This window comes from Heliconius melpomene, chromosome 16, assembly GCF_056956725.1.
Source record: "Heliconius melpomene rosina isolate 202511_hmr_F chromosome 16, ASM5695672v1, whole genome shotgun sequence".
Classification (NCBI taxonomy): Eukaryota; Metazoa; Arthropoda; class Insecta; order Lepidoptera; family Nymphalidae; genus Heliconius; species Heliconius melpomene.
Window position 1 is genome coordinate 7,586,262 of NC_140404.1, and position 14,453 is coordinate 7,600,714.

The 14,453-nt window shown below is 32.8% G+C and overlaps 1 protein-coding gene and 1 long non-coding RNA gene across 3 annotated transcripts in view; one reads left to right on the forward strand and one right to left on the reverse strand.

Annotated features, from left to right (window-relative positions):
- The window catches only part of Hers (Histone gene-specific Epigenetic Repressor in late S phase), a 179,192-nt gene that overhangs the window by 97,139 nt on the left and 67,600 nt on the right, over positions 1-14,453 (forward strand). The window lies entirely within an intron of this gene.
- Positions 10,103-11,305, reverse strand: LOC146530883 (uncharacterized). Its single transcript, XR_014878852.1, has 2 exons — positions 10,741-11,305; positions 10,103-10,335 (listed from the first exon to the last, which is right to left on the reverse strand). It is a non-coding gene; the product is annotated as an uncharacterized LOC146530883 (long non-coding RNA).

Sequence of the window (14,453 nt, forward strand, 5' to 3'; positions counted from 1 at the left end):
ATAGATTGTACCATTGATTTTGAAAAGAGCAACTGTTGAGTTTCTTGCCGGCTCTTCTCAGCAGAACTGCCTTCCGAACCGGTGGTAGCTTTTTGTTCATATGTTCACTCGACGATTCAAAAGTGCTTATAATAATTGCCTATTTGAATAAAGAATATTTTGAATTTGAATTTGAATTTGAATTTAATGGGAACAGAGTGTCCTAACACTAGCCCGCCTACTCTACTCAACTTGGGACAATGGCACAACGTGTGACAGTAAATGCGACGGTTGTAGATGACGATTCCCAATCGGTAAACGAATTATTTTAACAATATCAAAATAAATAGAACTAAAAGCTTAATAACCTAATTAATATAAAATAATACAAATTATAAAATCTACAATAAACTAGTTAAATGATTATAACAATCAACAAGCAACGGCGATATATATGAAAATATTCCTCGCATCATCCGTTTTCCAATAACAAATCACATAAAAATAAACGTCTCCGTTCTCAATTGTCTGTAAAGGAGTCAGAATGGGGGGAGAAAGGGGGAATAAAGCAGCAACAAACAAAACATTAGGTGGAATGGGAGGGCAAGGGGGGGTGGAGCTGGCTTTATTATGGCGATTGCTCCGCGCGGATGCTTTTTAATTTACCTTTCTCTCTATAATTAAAACTTGTGGCTACGTTTTTGAGAGCCAACAATGGATTTTTTTTACGTTCAAACGAACGGAATTATCTGCGTGTGTCAATTAGACATTATTTCTTTTATTAATTATATGTTTATCGTATTTGTGTTGTTTTTTTTTTTCTTTTTTTTAATTTTCGTTTTCAATTAGCTCTCGTTGTAAATGTTGGGGGAATATTGAAAGCATTTTGAGGATCAGTTTATGCAAATGTGTGTATTTACTTCTGTTAATCACCTGAAATGTGAATATTTCAAAAATTGAAACAGGTTCTATACAATAGAAACGAGCCGAGTTTACCTAAGATAGCATAAGGAGTAGATAAGTGCCAATCGGAAGCTTCTAGACTAAGTTAATTATTTATATATAAAAACTGTATTCGTCGAGGAAAGAGGGAGAGAAGTGAGGCCATTATGGCGCAGTGGCACAAACTTATGAATGTAAACGCAACCATTATGGGTTCGATTCCCCTTCGGACCATACATTTGTATTGTCCCATAGAACCCATTAATAACCAATTATTACTTACTAACATTTTCATTTGTTCGCTCTGGTAACACAACACGCAACACCTTGAAACACTAGATTACCTCTGCTTATACGGGTTACGTGCGGGATAGAGCGTGAACCTGACAAAACTGAAGTGCACTCATCCATTTACCACACTCGAGCATGATCTCATCACTTTCACCGTGAAAGGGCGTATCCTGCACATTGTTGTGAACGGACGTCCACTATTATCCACGACAATGGTATAATGAAACGTACGCGTCACTCAACTTTCCCTTTGCAGCGTACGATTATTTCTTGTGAGTGCGCCTGGTAGTCCGTGCTGTGCTTCTTTGTTGCAGAACAATATTGAAATCGTGTGGATATCATAGTGTTTAGATTAGCTTTAGTTTATGGTAGGACTAAAATATTTTTTTTCTTTTTCCCGTTCTGATTACACAAATCGCATCGTTTATTTTCGCCAGTCAACGTGCCATGTCTCGTAGTAGAGTGAGTAGAGTGTTTTGACACCAAGTTGGAGATCAGTAGGAGAGACAGTATAAAAAGGGTTGCCGTTAAATATATGAATTAAAAAACAAATTAAATCTTACCTGAAATAAACGTCATATTTTATATCGGAAATAAATGGCAATAACAAATATTTGGCTATTTAGACAACTATATATATATATTTATAATTTTAAATGTAAAATATTAAATATTTTTTTATTTGATTCTTTATTAAATATATTCTGGTTTATATAAAAGTAATTTTAAGAAACCGATATTACAAATATTCTTTAGTACGCCTTTCACTACTTTCTTCTTTATGTCTTGAATGACACGTGTTGCGTCCGGAGCGTGTTTTCGTTTATAACAACCAAAGGTAAATATTTTTTTACCCCTTCTTTTGCTTGTTTCTAGTTCTTTTAATAATATTATGTCACGAGTACACCAGGAAAATCAAAGAATCGAACGAAGGCAAATGTTAAAAGTGATAGCGACTTAGTAGAACATATGTCAGCTTCACACTGTATCCCGCACGCAGCAGGGTAGACAGAGGACACCAAATGTTATGACACTCCGTTCTTCACTTTCTGCCGATTTTTTTTGGAGGCATTGTGTGTTAAGTGGCGTAGCTCAACGCCGCGCATTGCCTCGAAACCAGAGAGTAGAAATGGAAATATAAATTAAAATAAATACTTTAATAAATAAATGTAAAACATATGTATTTAGTAGTATTGTTCGATGTAATTAAACCATTAAGATCAATAATAATAAATAATAAATAATAAATATGACTAGTTTCACATAGAATATAGGAAAAAATATTTTTTTTGCGAAATTCAAGAAACGTCTAACTAATACTTAAGTATTAAAGATATGAGGTTAACTTTCTAATAAACGTCTAAGATACTCTTTATTTTAAGCACGTTCTAAATAACCTTAATTTTGCTCTCAGCCATTTTCCCGTTCCCGCTTCCCCGACAATGAATTGCGTCGGTCAAGCTAGTAAGACTCAACTTTTGTACAGATTGCAAAAAAAATATTCTTATACCTATTCTTTTTTTTTAAGTAGACTATTATTAATAATGTTCTATTAATTTCAATGAAAAATACAGAATTCAAATTTCTAATATATTTTCTAATATCTATACTAATATATTACTAATTGTTTGTTTGTTTGTTTGTTTGAACGCTAAGATCTCTGGATCTACTGGTCCGATTTCTTGATTGTTGATTTTGGCTATATAACATTACATTACACATATATACTAATAAATTAAAATACTTTCTAATTTGACATGCAATTTATTCTGTCATGTTAATAACAACCGTCGTTGCTAAGCACCGGTTTGCAAAGTTTCTTTGTTGTTTTAAGAAAACGTCACCCAAAATGAAGTTATATTTAGATATTCATCCTTATAAAAATAAATATATTATGTAATATTTAATAAATATTCCTATAGTTCAAGCAGGCGTAGCCGCGTCCGGGTCCACTAGTAAATAATAAAACAGTAAAGAAATGTGTTGGTACATTGAATATACTTGTGTAAAAACTATGTACCACTTTGACCACTTTAAACGCTATAGTTAATGGTTCTATTTCTACTTCGGGGAATGATTATACTTAAATTGTTTTTCCCGCTTCGCCCAAATAAAACTCATCATTGCTCTGCTACTCAAAAAGCGATGTTTCTGACTGAATTGTAATGATAGTGATAGTAAGTGGAAGTAGTCCGCAGTAAGGAAGATAAAAGGGGCGAATAACAAAATTGACAAATTTAAAACCAAAAGCTAGGTACTTGAAAATTAAACTTAACCATGTAGAGGTTTTAATTGTAGTTATTCTTTTACTTTTACATAAAAAACTGTATTTTAAAAACCATTAATAGGTTCATTTCGTATCGTAATTTGCTGACCGTCCCACAGAAGGCCTACATAATTATCGGTCGGTATCTAGCTTTTCAAAGAGAAAGCGACCGCGTAAACGTCCCTATCGATTTCAATAAATAGTTCGCTTAAATATTAGCTCCCGAGTTACTGGTAATGGCGGTTTTGTCCTGTCTGTGTGGTCACGCGATCGCTTCGACCTTTAAATACGTGCTTCATTTATAAACTTTATTATACTTATAAATAGAAACTCGTAGATTATTTTGTGATTGCCAAAGCTTCGCCTTTTTAATATGTTATAGGATTCACTTTTAATTTCATATTAACTAATACAGATTAGATATTAAGGTCAATCCTGGCTGTCAATGGGACGGGTTGTGCGTTCGATTCCCTCTCGAGCATATCAAATATTTAATGTTTTCATTTCTTCGCTTCGGTACCAAGGCAAAACTCTGGCGTTGCGTCCATTCAACGCGTAATGCCTCCAGAAGTCGGCGAAAAGTGGGGAGCGTAGTGTTTTAACATTAGGCTCCCGCCGAAGCTGAAAAAAAATGATTAGAAAACTAAATATCTACAATATATACAATTTAAAAATTATGCTTATATCACATTTTAGTACAAACATTTATTCAAATACCAACTAACTAACCGCAGCAAAAACATTTTAGACCGACCGCCATTAATGTTTGATCATTCCAATATGTTTACACAAGCATTAGACAGCTTATACAATAAAGTTGGCGCTTTTAAACGGACGTTTATCAGTGCTGTGCATTCACACTACGTAAATAGGATTAAAAACAAAAGTAACAAACTTGTAACAAAATGGCATCGTAAAATGCAACGAGGGATTCGCTTCCAACAAACGGCTTTTGATTTAAGTACGTTGAATTTTTTATCGTAGTTCTCCGTACTGGCGGCTGAACTCATTCGAATGATTCTAGTATTATTGAGGTATTAGTTTTAAATCGTAATTAAATTGTTTTTTAATTGTAATGAACTTTTTAAGATGATTTGGTAATTAAAAAGAAATTAAATCAGGTTCACGCAGCAGGTTAAGCAGAGGGAATCTAGTCCATTCTCCATTTCCTGCCGAGTTCTTGAGGTATTGTGTGTTGAGTGGCGGAACTCCGCGTTGAGCGAAGAAATGAAAATATAAATGTAAATAGATATTTCATTTTCTCGAATGGGGATCAAACCCACAACCAGTCCATTTTACAGTTACACCTTGTAATGCTAATTATTCAAATAATGGGATTCCAGTAGTTACTTATAAGATTGTACTTACATATTTCGGCTATGCTCTACACATTCTTTTCGTAGCAATAAAAGATGTGATGAGACGATAACCAGCCTCGTAAACGGTCGTCTTAGAATATAAAAACTTTTTTATTCTCCGAGCCATTATTAGTGTTCTACGTTTACCAGGTCCAGAATAAAAGATTTATTTATATAAAAAATAATATCTATAGTACCCCTGTGTCTAAGTAAAATGTGTACTATTTTATATAAACAACAAAGGGAGCATTCTAACGTTTTATTTCATTTGATAATAATGCTTTCTGTACCGAATAAAGTGCAGGTTAATTTCAAAATAAATCTGAAGAGTTTAATTTTTAACTAATTTTTTTTTTTTTTCTTCGATTAATTTTATTATACAAAAAAATTGATTATAATGAAATACCTATCCTCTAATTAAAACTGCGGGCACAGCAATATAAGGATTTGCAAGCACAAAAAAATACACTAGTGCCTGAAAAATGTTTGATATTCATTAAAGTATTATAAGAGTTATAATTATTAAAAAAATAGTTATTATCATTTCTATATTATAGTGTTATAGAGTTAAAAATTAAGTTTCTCAGAATACATTAATTAATTTTTGGACACATTATTTACATAAAAGTCTTCAGAACTGATTGCTTTAAGTCCATTATTAAATTTCCATTTTTATAAGTGAGACGCTTTGTCATGAGACTAAAACCTATCCAGACAACTTAATAGTATAACGTAGACTGGCGTAGGCTGGCGAGAGACATGGGCTCGAGTGGGATTCTACAAGAGATAAGTACACTCCTGTATGAAACATGAAAATGTTTTAATTACTTGATAATACTCATGCCGGCCATGACTCGCTTTTAACCATATCCAAATCCAAATTACAAATAGTACAAACATAGTATTCAAAATATAGTATGTTTTTAAATAGGTTCGATTCCTACTCGAGGAAATGAAATAATTATTATTTTCAATTCGCTATGGTGTAGAGGAAAAACACGTCGTTGAGTTCCGCCATTCAACATACAATGCCTCCAGAATTCGGAGGAAGGAAGGAAGTTGGAGTGTCTTAACACTATGTTCCTCTGCCTGGTATGTGCGTAAAAAGATACAAAAATAGTAAACGTTCGTTTAAAAGTATTATACGTTTAAAAGTATATCGAATATAAGCTCTTCGAATTAAATCAATTGAATCTTCTTACATTAGATGAGACAGAAAAAACCTTATTATGAATCATTCTTTGTACTTTTACCCGCCCACATTGACAGCTTCAGTTCGTACTGAATGAGAAAACACCAACGAACCCTCAATAGCTTGGTGGGCGGAGAACGACAACACTAGTTATTTGTCTAAGAGTTGTCTCTATCTGGTTTATAAAGACAGTAAATAGGAAAACTATGTCCCATTTTAAAAATATCAGCTTCACTTTAACAGCTTAGCAGAGTGAGACTAGTGTTAAGACACTCCGTTCTCCACTTTCCGTCGAATTTTTCTAGATATCGCGTGTTGAGTGGCGGAACTCTACACCGGTCTTGGCCTTGGTGCCAGAGTAACGGGTGCAAATAAATATAAATATCAATAAATAATAATTCATTCTTCCGAAAGGGAATCGAACTCACAATTGTCAGGTTGAAGTTACAACCTTGTAACTGCAACCTGCGCCACGCGACCTTATGTCCCATTCAAAGTAGTATAATGGATTCTTTTATTATTGACAATGTGAATTTACAATTGCATAATAAATAATCATATATTATGAGTCAAAATTGACGTCATGAGATACCGCGTATCTGCATTCAGTATAAACAAAAGCAAAACTGCTGTAACATTGATTTAGGTAATAATATAGAAAAATATTTTACATTTTCTCACTTCTTTACATCATTATTTATATCTTTCTATCTCTTGGGATTACAAAAAATATTATGTTCTGTTACTATAATTTTATGAAATTATTTTGTTTTGCTTAGCTTCGTCTATAGAAAAAAATGGATTTAAACAGTAATAGTATAGCTCATTAAAACAATATTCTTTAATTTTATTCTGTACGTGACTAATAATCTATAATTAATTAATACTGAAGCAACGCAGTATTGTAGATGTTTAGCAATAATTTTAGTAGAAACAATATATAATACACTCCTGAAAAAAGACGAATCTACATTCGTTTAAGGCCGGATTTTTAACATGTCGGCGTTTTAAAAAATAAAACGAAGTTAACACACAAATATGTTTTGGTAGAATAAGGTCATCGCCGCAGTATTTGCCTGCAATGCAGTCTTGATAACTTAAAGGCTATAAGTTTTTTATCGAAAGCCAAATCAAATACGCGAATATGCAAAAATTTTTAATATCCCGTCAGTATTTGCCAAGCCCGGAAATCGAACCTACTAATGATGACTATTACATTGAATATTTTTTGCGTCCAATATTTCATCCTCTTCATTCAAATATGTTTTTTGTAAGCAATTTGTGACTGTGAAGAATGTTTTATGATTGGTGCCCTGATATAATTTATTCTGTTTGATTTGTTTTTACGGGAGTAAGTAAGTAGAGTAAGTATGCGTAAACTTATTAAAGAATAAATTATATGTTAAGGAAAATACAGTAGATACGGTCAACGAGTAGTGACCGCCCTAAAGTTAATCTTTCTGAACTTTTACGAAATGTGCACTTTCTGTGTGAATGTGTTCTTTTCTTATTTTAGAAAAAAAATAAGAAAAATCTTAAAATTAAATCTTGTCACGACTAGCCAATGTACAAGATCTTATATGACTATTATTGTATCAATACTCGGAAGCATATTTATGCAAAATAACTACATATCTATCCATCCATCAGCCTTTTAAGGTCCACTGCTGGACATAGGCCTCCCCCAATGCTCGCCACTCCGTCCGGTCCTGCGCCCTTTGAATCGATATACATATCTATACTTATAATAAATCTGTAGAAAAATCGTTTCTGTACATTGAAAATATTTTAATGATATTTATGGTAGGTACTAAAGTATCTTGATAACGCATAATACAGACTGTTGAATTAAGCATTAATATCGTCAGGAGGACTTTTAAACATTCTAATATTTTAGTACAACATAAATCCTCAGGCGAAGCCGCGAGCAGGCCGCTTATATATAATAAATTTAGACCATGCTATTCCATATTAATTCCAACATAAATATACGTTAACATCTGGCTCTTCAAAAAACAATAAAAAAATACATTGACAATTAAAATTACCATTAAAAAAAGATACTCTAATAAAAATATAACTTTAAAAGCAAATTACTAAAATTGACCGCCGATATCAATAAGAAACACACTGTATAAGGTCGGCGGGCGGTCCGCGGGGCGTCGTTAATTTGTCATCTAAACGCCCCGGTGAGACGATGCGCGTGCGCCACACGCGCTGTAGTCCCATATTCAGTTTTTGTTATAGCCTCCTTAACTATAATATTTATTGGTGTGGTATGTGACCAGGTTGCCTGGTATTTCTACTTTGCAAGTTGAAATACTAAGCAGCCTAAGAAAAAAATGGAAAACATATTTGTACATTGAAATTTATATTATAGCTCATGAAATTAAAACGTTACGTCCACTTAAAATAACAAAAGAATAGTTTTTTAGTTTTACTTTCTTTTATTTCATTAACTTACTAGGACTGAAACATTAAAATCAAAATTAGAGTTTATATATGCAAAATTATATGCAAAATCCATTTACGTATACCCTCAAATGCACTTTAAACCCGTATACTGTAAAAATCGAAGTAGTAATTACGTTAGTGACTCTTTCGGAGTAGAGGCGAGTGTCGGCAGTGTCGGCGGCGCTCGACACTCGACACCAGCTCTCAAGCACTGAACGACCAGCCGAGAGCTATACTCGTACTCGTATAACTACAGTCTGTCAGCTCTGACGACCACTATTTGCTTTTTATGTCTGACATTTTAAAATTTCGGTTTATGCATCATATTATATGAAAATATTTTATTTTGAAAAATTTGCTTAAAGTAATATATTTTTATTTTATATCGTTTTATTTTTAATTAACGTTTATAGAGCGTGTTTTATTTTGAGACACATTAATCCATACATGAGGCCAGCCATGGTGCAGGGCGGAAGGATCGATTCGATTCGCTAGATCCATTTTTTTTCATTTTCGATATAAGCAAAATAAAGTTATTATTATTCATTAATATAAATATTTACTCGCTAAAGTGGTATATATATTCAACTCTATCATTTCATTTAGCTGTCAGGCATTCCCTTATCTCTGTCGATGAAGGTTAAAAATAATAAACTGGCAGGAAGAGACGTCGGCCACGTTTCCACTCATAAATAAAATACACTTTTTAGTTTTCCCATTCGTTCGCAGCACGCCACCAGTCCAAGGTAAACCATTAATTTTCTAATCCTTCGAGTATCTTTCAGTAAGTTGTTTCTTCGTAATAAAGTTGTTTGAAACTTCTGATCAAGATAACTAACAAGTTAAGTAAGGCTCGTATTAAACACAACTTTATGTTTACAGTTGAGCTTCAGAAGCGACGATGTTTATTTTTTAAATCAATTGTGCAATAGTACTTAGGGGCACAGCAGCAAACGTGGGTTGGTGGGTTCAAATCCCACTCGAGGAAATGGAATATTTAATATTTTAATTTCTTCGCTTTGATGTCGAGGGAAACTGCAGAGTTGGTTTCTGCCAGTTAACACGCAATGCCTCCAGAAAGCTCCTTAGCAGAAATTAAAAGAATAGTTATGAAATTTGTTGTAATTATTTGTTGACTATGAATATAATAAATATATTACTTTATTTTAACATTTATTGTGCAACTTAAATCGATCATGCAATGACGTAAGAATGTGTGCAGGTTACAATAATTAAGTTTAAAATAATATTCATTATATATTAATTTTTATATTTGTCATTATAAACTTAGCTAATATAAAAACATAATATAAAAAACTAATCTAAGCTTTTACAAGCTTTTTGATTTATAAATGAATTTTGCGTTAAACACTGATATTTTTAAAGTTACAAGTACCTAAGATGTAAAATTTTTATTTTAAAATTAATTTAATTTAAAGTTACTCTATACGTGTCTGAGATAAGTGTAATTTGTTCTTAAAAGTAAATAATACTTTTATTATGGAGAAAAGAAAACACTCACATTTTTTTATGCTTGAAAAATAACCCTACTCGATACTAATGCTATCAAATAAAGAATACTATAGTGTTAGCGTACTCGTACAATAAAAAAGTAAAAAAAAAATTTTAAGTTAAACGGTTTTATATTGCAGATAAATGTACTAAAAGATAAAAAATAATTTCATGGAAATTATGATTACTAAAATAAAATCGTGGGGACACTTTCTACTTACCACTAGGTGGGTGAAGTCTCATGCCATGTCTTTCGATTGTAGATATTGGACGTGCCCCACGATTTTATTTTAGTAATCATAATTTCCATGAAATTATTTTTTATCTTTTAGTACATTTATCTGCAATATAAAACCGTTTAACTTAAAATTTTTTTTTTACTTTTTTATTTTTAAGTTTTTAGTTTTTATTTCTCCTACTATTCAATTCGTTGAGTGCCTCATTATTGCAAGGTTAATGGAGAATGTTACGATCGACCCCTCCAGAGGTCCAATAGAGGAGCAAGGCTATGTACAACAAGATGTGCCTGAATCTTGAGGGGAAAACGCTAACGACATATCATTTTTATCCACCTAGTGCCATACAGTTCTCGGCGCGCTTTTACCTTTTACCTTGGGTGGTGTACCCCTAGCGACGTCTCATTTTTAGGCACCCTATAGGCACACCGTCCTCGACAGGATACCAGATCTTGACTTAGGTGGGAGATTCATATTGTAATTGTGTATAGTATACTGTATTATACTTACCAAGCCCTTTATTTTGATACCCATATTGATGGGATTGAAAACTACATTATCCGCCATTTTGTAGCAGTGGCCATCTTTGATTTTGATTTTGTATAGTGCCCTGAATTCTACTTGACAAGCCCTTTCATTTGATACCCATATTGATGGGATCGAAAAAACTAACTTGTCCGCCATCTTGTAGCGGCGGCCATCTTGGATTTTGATTTTGTGTAGTCCACTGAATTCTACTTGACAAGCCCTTTCATTTGATACCCGTATTGATAGGATTGAAAAAAACTAACTTGTCCGCCATCTTGTAGTGTTGGCCATCTTGGATTTTGATTTTGTATAGTCCACTGAATTCTAATTGACAAGCCCTTTCATTTGATACCCATATTGATGGGATTGAAAAAAACTAAGTTGTCCGCCATCTTGTAGCGGCGGCCATCTTGGATTCACAATAATATTGAATATGGATAATTGTATTGTCACCAGAATCAAAGGCGTATACCAAATTTCAGATCAATCGGTTAACGGGAAGAGGGTTAAATTTCAATTACTAAATTTGACCCAAACAAACAAACAAACGGGGTGAGGTAAATAAAACCGTTTAAAAAGTGGGTAGATTTAGGTGAAAAAGACAATAAAAGCAGTGGAATTGTGTCAAACGGGAACAGTTGCTTGTAAGCGGAAGCCCTGATTGGAAGGTGTCTAGTGTGTAGTGTTGTTATTGAGTGAAACATGTCACTTGATGTAATTACGTGGAACCTCTGTCCGAGTACGTTAAAAACATATAGACGGTATGTATTTTTATCGTGTTTTCTTAAAAACGCTAACCGATTCCGAATTCTAACAATAATATGAACAATGAAACATACTATAATAATAAATAATTAAAGTTTTTTTAAAAATGTAAATTTTACGCTATGACTGTGCATTGTGAGTCACAGTATGCATTTTGTTAGTATTCGTGTAATAGTGCGGCCAAAACTCATTTAAACTTGAATCACTGCAAAGAGAACTATATAACTAGATATACTAAACTTATGTTTTGTCTACCTACGTAGTCCGTTAGAAATATTTTTACTAAAACTGATTGTTTATAGTAACAGATATAGTATAGGGTAACTGAAATTAATAACTGGATTCTCTTAAGGAGATATTGTATGTATAGAAATTTATGTATATTATAACTTAAGTCTAGTTCTAAGTAATATCTAAAGAAAAAAGAAACGTATAAGATGACAAAATACATAGGTCTGTAGTGTAAGTAGAAATTAAATAAGTAAAAAAAAATAATAAAAAAAAGTAGAAGAAATATATATAACTAGCGGACGCGCGCAGCTTCGCTTGCGTATTTAAGGGTGAATTCTAATAACCCATGAAATATGTGTTCAATGAAATATTTTTAAGAGTCTAAATTTCAAATTTTTATAAAAATCGGTGGCGATTTAAAGATTTTTCCATACAAACTTTCAACCCCTTATTTGCACCCTTAGGGGGTGATTTCTAGAAAACCATGAAACATATGTTCAATTAAATATTTTTAAGAGTCTAAATATCAACTTTTATAAAAATCGGTGGCGATTTAAGAATTTTCCCATACAAACTTTCAACCCCTTATTTGCACCCTTAGGGGGTGAATTCTAGAAAACCATGAAACATGTGTTTAATTGTATACGTTTAAGTCTGAATTTCAATTTTTATAAAAATTAATGACGATTTAAAAAAAAACCTATACGAACTTTCAACCCCTTATTTGCACCCTTAGGGGGAGAATTCTAGAAAACGATGAAACACGTGTTCAATTAAATACTTTTAAAAATCTAAATTTCAAATTTTATAAAAATCGGTGCCGATTTAAATTTTTTTCCATACAAACTTTGAGCCCCTATTTCACCCAATTTTAGGGTTAAAATTTTTCAAAATCCCTTCTTAGTGGATGTCCAGATTACGAAAGTAAACTTTTGTCCAAATTTTACGTTTCTACGCACAGCGGTTACGGCTGTGCGTGCGTCTTACCTCAGTCAGTGAGGACAAGTCCTTTTATATATAGGTATAGATATAGATAACGATTAATACAAATACCTTTTTTATCTGCACTATAAGTTAGTTTGATTTGCATATAATTATGATTCACTAGGATTTCAGGCAATGAAAATTATTGCATAATTTTTAGGAGGAAGAGGGAACCCAGTAAGGCACTCTATTTGCTGTTTACCAAAAAATAAAAAAAAACATTTATGAAATATCTAATAACCGTAAACCTTTTCAAATTATAAAGCCATTTTGTATGTCCATGCAATAGGAAACCCAACAATATTACTTACAGGAACATTTCTCCATTATCAGTTAACAAGTAGCGACCGGCTCCAACTCAGACGGCACGTCTCGTCGCTTGCGTTAACTCTAGTGTCCTTAGACTGTTAGTTAAATGCATAATAATTATTTAAGTTAAACTTCAGGTTTAACTATAAAGTATTATAATTGTAGTTAAGCTTTAAATTGTAATATAAAACTGTAGTATTTTTTTTAAAATAAATTTTGGCCAGTCGTGGTACATTGGCAACAAAAGTTCAGCATGTGACTCTCAACGCGACAGGTTGTGAATTCGAATTCCACTCAAGGAAATGAAAAATATTTTTTTTATTTCCCCGGGCCAGTAACGAGGCGAAGAGCTACGATAAGTTCCACTGCTTAAGATGCGATGCCTGCAGAAATCATCGGAAAGTGGAAAACGAAAGAATATGTCTTAAGAAGCAGGATGGAGGTTCCCAGGCTCCCTCTGTTTACCTGTATATATAAAAACTAAATTGATACTTAATAAAATTATATATCATTATTATAAGCTTTTTAAACAGTTTGCCAAAAACAAAACAACAAACAATTCTTTAATTGTAAAGTAAAAAATAAACAACAAAAAAATGAAAACAGTGTACGTATATATTAAAAACATATGTACGTATTAACGTATCAATCACGTTTGTTTATTTTCGCCTCGTCGCGTCGGAGAAGTGACATGCTATGTGAGATTTTTGTTTTGTTCTGTTCGAATGTGTCTACTTAATGTTTCATGTATCATTGAAAACTGTCACACGCGGTGTAGAATTATAAAGATTATTATTTATTTTTTTCCATTTCCAACATTACGCACCCGATAGGGTTCCCGTACATAATAAGATAGGAAGGAACCTACTGTTAAGCCACTCCGTGAACCGTACTCCCTTTTTTTGCTAAAATCTAATGGCATTGCGTGCTAATTGGCAGAACCCAGTTACCAGAACAAAGAAATGAAGATATTAATTACTAATTAATCATTCAAGCCCCCGAGTGAGAATCGAACCCGTAAGCGTCATGTTTACAGTCATATACTTGTGCCAAGACTAGTCTCATTATTGTTATTGTTTTTAGTTTTGGAAAGTAGTCAGTAGTTATAAATTCGAAACCAAATTAAGAATGTCGAGCTGCACATGTGCTCGTTGAAAAAACTGTTCAACCAAAAAAATCTAAAAATACTTACCCATCCTCCGTGTCTCCGCATGAAAGGAAAGTATTTAAGAACAATGATGTTACATATTACGTGATATTATAGCGTCGTTTGCTATAGATAGCAAATATAAAATCGAAAGGTCACTCACTCATCACCCAATCTCAGAAACTACATGTGTTAGGAATCTGAAATTTCGTATAGGAGTTATTTATAGGACGTAGGTGCTCGCTAAGACGGGAATTTG